Raw genomic sequence first — 5,832 nt, forward strand, 5'->3', positions numbered from 1 at the left:
TCCAGGGTTCTGGCTTGATTGCGGTTTCTAGCTTTAAAGGCAATTATCTCATGTTGCATATGGTTTCCACCATTTACGCAATGAAAAACCTTACCTTGCTCAAGGTGCCATTTCAAATAAGGTAAGATCATTCTTTTTTTTCCTAACACTGATTTTGATCCACGGGATGCATGAATTTTGACCTTCTTATTCTGACTAAATGATACTAACGATTGTTAATCATGGCCTAGGGCCAACGGTATTTTTAAGTTGTCTGATGGCATTTCTCTTCATGTCAGAGTGTGTATTCTGAACGCAGTGATGCGATATTGCTGGTTGTCATACCTGCACCGGTTCCAGAGGTTGCATCAGCCAAAGCTATTAGTATTGCATAGGAACTTGGTGGAGAATGTCAGTTTGCTATCCAGTTTTTTCTTATTCATGAAATTAAGAGGTGAAGAAAATAGAAACAGAACTTTTTCTGCCAAAGTGTCATATTTTGTTACGTCTCTGACCTATATTTATTTTTTAAATAGTTACAAGAACTATTGGAGTGATCAGCAAATATCAATCGTCATGAATCTAACCTAGAAAAAGAAAATGAGCTGGATACGGGAAAAGCACCCAGTAGAGTATTCAAGATAACAAGTAGAGTTCCATATAAGACTGTCCTGAAGGGTACCACAAATATTGCTTCCTTCTCTTTGTGAAATTATTGCAAATTCAATTGATAGACAGTTAAATAGAGCCCCCCGGTCTCTACCCAGCTCATAGTGCCGTTGTTTTGAAGGCTGAAAGTGCCACTGACTAGACAGAATGGATAAATACACTAAGAAATATCGTCAGCTCAAAAAGAGGTCAAGTGAAGGGTGAATCTGACCCTCCATTGCGCCAAAGTCTTTCAGATGGTTCTCTTGTAAGTTCATTGGCTTCCAACCACTGCCAAATTTTTCCAACACTTATGTCCTTATAAGTCCATTAACTCTAAGGACATAATTCCTTAAAGTTGTTCTTATTGCTGTTAAATTTGTCAGCCGCTTGATTTATAAAGTCTAAATGTTTGGCTTGTTTTAGTGTCTTTCCGTTTGCGAATTAGGATTTTGGTTGAGGTGCTTCTATGCTCATTTACTTCTTGTGTCCTTAGAAATATTCAGTGGTGAAGCCTCATGAAGTTGTGTTTTATAATTATTTCAGTATAGCTTTGTATTTATATGCTAAAATTTCTCTTTAATATGTTTATTATTGCACTCTGACAAGATACTATATGTGATGATGGTATTATGGATACCCAAGTTGTATATGGTTTCCACCATTTACGCAATGAAAAACCTTACCTTGCTCAAGGTCCCATTTCAAATAAGGTAAGATCATTCTTCCATTTCCTAACACTGTTTTGATACATGGGATGCATATTATTCTGATATAATGATCCCACATCAAGATTGGTAGTCACCACATCAATCCTCCCTCGATCTCTGTCGTTCCAACGTCTTCTTGATTTTCAGTGATTGGTTTTGTTGAGAACCTATTTATTCCAAATTTGATCTTTATCGATTTTAATGGTTTTCAACTCTTATGCAAGACTTTCATTGATTTTGGCGTCTTCAATATGGTATGTATTTTTGGCATTGTGTAACTATCCATTAGATATTTATCTTATGTCACTTAAGTTTTTATTAGCATATATTTAGCCAAATGTAGGTTGTGTTATTGTATTAAAATGGCATTCGTATTCCTTATTTAATAAGTTGAAAATGCAAGGTAGAGAAATTGTATGTGCTATTAGATAGATGATTCAAAGAAGTTGCGTATCTAGTTTTATGTATATACACTCAGATTTGTTATGATGCTCTAACCTTTCTTCCTGCAGGACTTTTGTTATCAGGCAACACTAGGGAGCTTCCTGCAGGACTTTTGTTATTAGGCAACACTAGGGCAGAAAGTGTAGAAAGAAACATGGAAGGGTTCGAATAAGAGCAAAATGGGGAGAAAAGAAGAAAAAAACAGAAAAAGAAGAAAAAAAGAGGAAGCAGATATGTGGGAAAAAAAAGGAAAAAAAAGAAAAATCGGTGGAATAGATGTAGAAAAAAAGGAAAAGAACAGAAAAAATTGTGGAACAGATCTAGAAAAAGAAAGAGTTCCAAGAAAATGTGAAGAAAAAAATAGTTAGAATAAACTGTTGGAGGAAGAGACGGGGAGCTTCGTGATGGAGTAGTGGGAGGGGAAGATGACGATTTGGCGAGTCTTCAACTTGAAGCACTTCTGGAAGAGAAATCAAGACCGGAAAATGAGAATGCAAACTTGACTAGGGAAAACTTGATACCTGAATCCGCTAGTGGAGTACCCTCGCTTAACTGGTCTGAAATCGCATGAAAATAAGGCTCTCAAATCTTCTTTTAGGGTTGGTGTCTCGTGTAGCTTCTTCCCGGTTTTGTTTTGTAGGATGAAAGTGCTACCGACAAGGCAGAATGGATAAAAAACTAAGACATATCATCAGTTCAAAAGGAGGTCAAGTGAAGGGTGAATCTGGCCATCCATTGCGCCATAATCTTTCCGATGGTTCTATTGTAATTTCATCAACTTCTTAGCATTGTCGTTATGTCTTTATTGCCGTGAAATTTGACAGCTGCTTGGTTTTTAAATTCTTAATGTTTGGCTCGTTTTATGTATGTACACTCAGATTTCTTATGAAGCACTAACCTTTCTCCCTGTAGGACTTTTGATAAAGAGGAATACGAAAACTAATTGCTGAAGCTGTGGATGGTTCGTGTTGAATGAATAAACAGGACAAGTGAGTTCCTTGACTTGCCCAATTACTTATAGAGGCAATGTCTTTTCATGATTTCATGACATATACTTTCCATGACCTCCGCAGCTTGGGTACACGAAGAAGCAGGAAGTGAGGCATTTTCATGGTGTCATCAATACAGGAATTCATCCACTTATGGAGCTTCTGGTTCGTTATTCCTTTCTGATCATCGTTTTATTTCTCAATTTTCATAACTAATTTACAATTTTTGAGAAGGATCGATGATGCATTAGTTTAAAACTGCTTTATCTATCTGATATTTCCGATTCGGAATTGAAGATACTCTTCTAGCTCTTGAGATCCTTTTTTTCGCATATTTACAGATTTGTTCAGTGTTGAAGATAAGCATCCGAGATGAGAAAACATTAATGTCATCCTTGCCCTTTGATTCAGAAATGAAGAAAATCAATGGGGAAATTATACTCCGAGATGCTTATAACTTTGCATTCCTTCCTTCCATACTTTTTATGCTTTCCACTTTGTTAATATATTTGTTTTATCGTTTTTTACTAAATCCATTGCTTTTCCCTTTAGTTTTCTAAACTTTTATTGATCTTCACAAATTCTTCCTCCTATTTTGATTGATGCCTTATTTTCGGATCAGTGATGCTGTATATTACTGCGTTATCTATCTGTAATAAATTAGTTTTTGAAGATAACTTATTATCCTGAGATCCAATATCTAGAATTAATTTTCTCCCTGATATCCAATAAATCTAATGCTGTATATTACTGCGTTATCACAACAATCCTCCCTTGATCTCTGTCGTTCCAACGTCCTCTTGATTTTCAGTGATTGGTTTTGTTGAGAACCTATTTATTCCAAATTTGATCTTTATCGAGTTTAATAGTTTTCAATTCTTATGCAAGACTTTCATTGATTTTGGCGTCTTCATTGTAATATGTATTTTTGGCATTGTGTAACTAACCATTAGATTTTTATCTTAAGTAATTAAGTTTTCATTTGTAAATATTTAGCCAATTGTAGGTTGTGTTATTGTATTAAAATGGCATGCATATTGCTTCTTTAAAAAGTTCAAAATTTAAGGTAGAGAATTGTATGTGCTAGTAGATAGTTGGTTCAAAGAAATTGCTTATCTAGTTTTATGTAATATACACTCAGATTTCTTATGAAGCTCTAGCCTTTCTCCCTGCAGGACTTTTGTAATCAGGCAACACTAGGGCAGAAAGTGTAGAAAGGCACATGGAAAGGTTAGAATAAGAGCGAAGTGGGGAGTAAAGAAGAAAAAACAGAAAGAAAAAAATTGGTGGAATAGATCTAAAAAAGAAAAAAACAGAGAGAGCAGAATCAAAGAAAGAGTTCTAGGAAAATGTGAAGAAAAAAACACCAATCAATCACAACTATTATTTGTATAGCACACAAGGATTTGAGTTAATTCACAATTTTCCATGATTTATTTTTTACAAAGATTATATCTTACTTTCATAATTCTTAATTGTGCATCCCTAATGCAGATGATATACTCAGGATTATCCTGTTGCCAACAAGGGTGGTTCTGCACACCATGCAGCAGTTATCCAGGTTTAAGGTTGGTTTTGTGTGACATTCTTGTAACTGACCAAACATTACTTCTTGAGTCGTTTGGTACTTAAAACATATTAAGTTGGATAATCTAGATAGGACTGTCCTATGCTGTTTTATAGTAATTATTTTGTCCTAAAAAGTATAGCTCACCGGTATCTACAGCCCATATAAGTTTGTCCTAAAAAGTACCACAAATATGGACAATCAAAACTTCCTACCATTGCCAAAGTCTTTCTGATGGATCTCTTGTATGTTCATAAACTTCCTAGCATTGCTATATCAAAGTTGTTCTAGTTGCTGTGAAATTTGTCAGTTGCTTGATTTTTAAATTCTAAATGTTTGGCTCCTTTTTAGTTTCTTTCCATTTGTGTCCTTGGAAATTTTAAAGGAATGGTGTCATGTCTCTTGATTGATCCATTTAAGCAAATTTATAGTTGACAGGTGCAAGTCTTAGGAGGAGTGAAGTTGATATATTCTTCCTATTTTACGAAGAGCATCTCATAATATTATCTCATACATAAGATTGTTTCTATTTGCATCACATGAGGTTAGTTATCTAATTTTTTTTATTTTAACTTAATGGTTTGGCAGCTCCACCATTGAAATTTATTGATTTGCCCGTAGTAGATTAGAGATATGTTGATGATTCAGTGGCAAGTACCTTCTTAACAAGATTCAATTTCACAGGCACCAGAAGTTGCATCAGCCAAAGCTATTACAATTGTAAAGGAACTAGATGGAGAATACAATTTGCTATCCTATTTTGTCTTATTCATGAAATTAAGAGGGGGGGAAAATAGAAACGTTGTCTGATATTATGTGTTTGAGTAACTTATATTTAACTTTTAAATAGGTACAAGAACTGATGGATTTATCAGATCTGCAATAACCTTTTTATTATGTGTTTGAGTAACTTATATTTATTTTTTAAATAGGTACAAGAACTGTTGGAGTGATCAAATCAGCGCTAACCTTACTCCTTGCAGGATATTTGTTAAAGAAGAGTACAAAACTATTACTAGGAGCCGCAGATGGGTGTCTTGAATGGAAAAACAGAAAAGTGAGTTCCTTGACTTGCACAACTACTTAAAGTAATGTCTTTTCATGATGTCATGACATAAACTTTCCATAACCTATGCATCTTGGGTACATGAAGAAGTAGGAAGAGAGGCATTTTCGTGGGTGGTGGTATCATTACACTGGAGGTACTTTATATTTGTGTGATACACATTTTACTTGGCCCTCTAGTTTAGTACTAAAATATGTTTATATGCTACACACGAGCTTCTAAAGATGTTAGAAACCGGGGGATTTTAAATAATATATTACGAAGACTAGGAAGTCATATGGAGGACGTGTTAGTACCTACTAATCAGAATGGTAGTATTTCATTGCTGCATGTTGTGGAGTTGTATGACTTGAACTTGTTTCAATGTTTTTGTCTTAATGGTCCATAACATCTGTAGGTTAATAAAAGTTTTCATATGATTTTATATAG

General features: G+C 34.7%; 2 non-coding genes and 1 pseudogene across 2 annotated transcripts; all 3 read left to right on the forward strand.

Annotated features, from left to right (window-relative positions):
• Window positions 1-3,000: 3,000 nt before the first annotated feature.
• LOC121763113 lies at window positions 3,001-3,094 on the forward strand. Its single transcript, XR_006042360.1, has one exon. It is a non-coding gene; the product is annotated as a small nucleolar RNA snoR27 (small nucleolar RNA).
• A 36-nt stretch (window positions 3,095-3,130) lies between these two features.
• On the forward strand, window positions 3,131-3,223 carry LOC121763110. The gene has a single exon (XR_006042357.1). It is a non-coding gene; the product is annotated as a small nucleolar RNA snoR26 (small nucleolar RNA).
• A 159-nt stretch (window positions 3,224-3,382) lies between these two features.
• On the forward strand, window positions 3,383-3,468 carry LOC121763119 (annotated as a pseudogene).
• The last annotated feature ends 2,364 nt before the right edge of the window (window positions 3,469-5,832 follow it).

This window comes from Salvia splendens, chromosome 13 (assembly GCF_004379255.2).
Source record: "Salvia splendens isolate huo1 chromosome 13, SspV2, whole genome shotgun sequence".
NCBI classification, from domain to species: domain Eukaryota; kingdom Viridiplantae; phylum Streptophyta; class Magnoliopsida; order Lamiales; family Lamiaceae; genus Salvia; species Salvia splendens.